This window comes from Penaeus monodon, chromosome 19, assembly GCF_015228065.2.
Source record: "Penaeus monodon isolate SGIC_2016 chromosome 19, NSTDA_Pmon_1, whole genome shotgun sequence".
In the NCBI taxonomy this organism is placed as follows: Eukaryota; Metazoa; Arthropoda; class Malacostraca; order Decapoda; family Penaeidae; genus Penaeus; species Penaeus monodon.
In genome coordinates, this window is record NC_051404.1 from 1,584,851 (window position 1) to 1,585,830 (window position 980).

Here is a 980-nt window from a genome sequence, read left to right on the forward strand (position 1 = left end):
TATGAACGAGTACTCAAGCTTGGGTAAATAATGAAGGCAAAAAACCCGCCCGGTCCTGTGGTTTAAATGCCCATCAACCGCAACGCAATGTAAACACTCAGACAGTGTAAACAAAGCTTCGTTAACTTCACCTGTACGCGTATATAGGCGAAGCGAGAAGGTATATATTTTGACGATTATTGAAATATTTTCGTTCCGCTTACTTTTTTCTCTTGGTAGATTGAAAAGTGGATTAGAAAAAATATATATATATATCTTGGAAATGATTGATCGTTTCAGATTTACGATAAGTGATTATTTTTCTAGTTTATGTAATACATTGATTAAAATTATTCTACGTGTAGGTCTGTGTATTAGTTTGTACCGAATGAATTCGTCTCAAGTTTGTGCACTGGTTTCCCTAAATTAATTCTGTCTCATGATAAATTAGATATGCAAATTGTCTACAGCTTGAGACGACGCGGTAGAGTGAAAGAAAAGAAAAAAATGCTCAAAAACGATTTCACTTAATGGCGACTTATTTTGGTTTCTTGTTACGAGCGCAATGAAGCCCGTTTGATGTTTTATGATGATTTAAACTGATATAAAAACGATACCGGGCTTACTAGGAAAACTGGGATAATTTGATGATTACTAAAAACGATTCGGTTTTATGGAGAATTTAATAGATAGAGCGTTTTTTTCACCGACAACTGCATAGTGAAGTGAAATGAAAGTTGTCAGGCGATCATTAAAATTCATTCAACTTCATAATAAATTTAATTGATACGAAAAGAATCGTGGGTTCGGCGCGCGATGTAGTCTAATGGTTGGCTAATGAAATGGAATTTTTTTACGATGATTTTGAGAAATATTATCTATAATAATTCTCCATCTATGACTGCCCGTTACACTTTCTGACCAAGAACCTGCTGGTGCGTTAAGAAAAAAAAATTAAATCGGTTTATTTCTATTTTATTGTTGTTTAGTCGCGGAAAAGG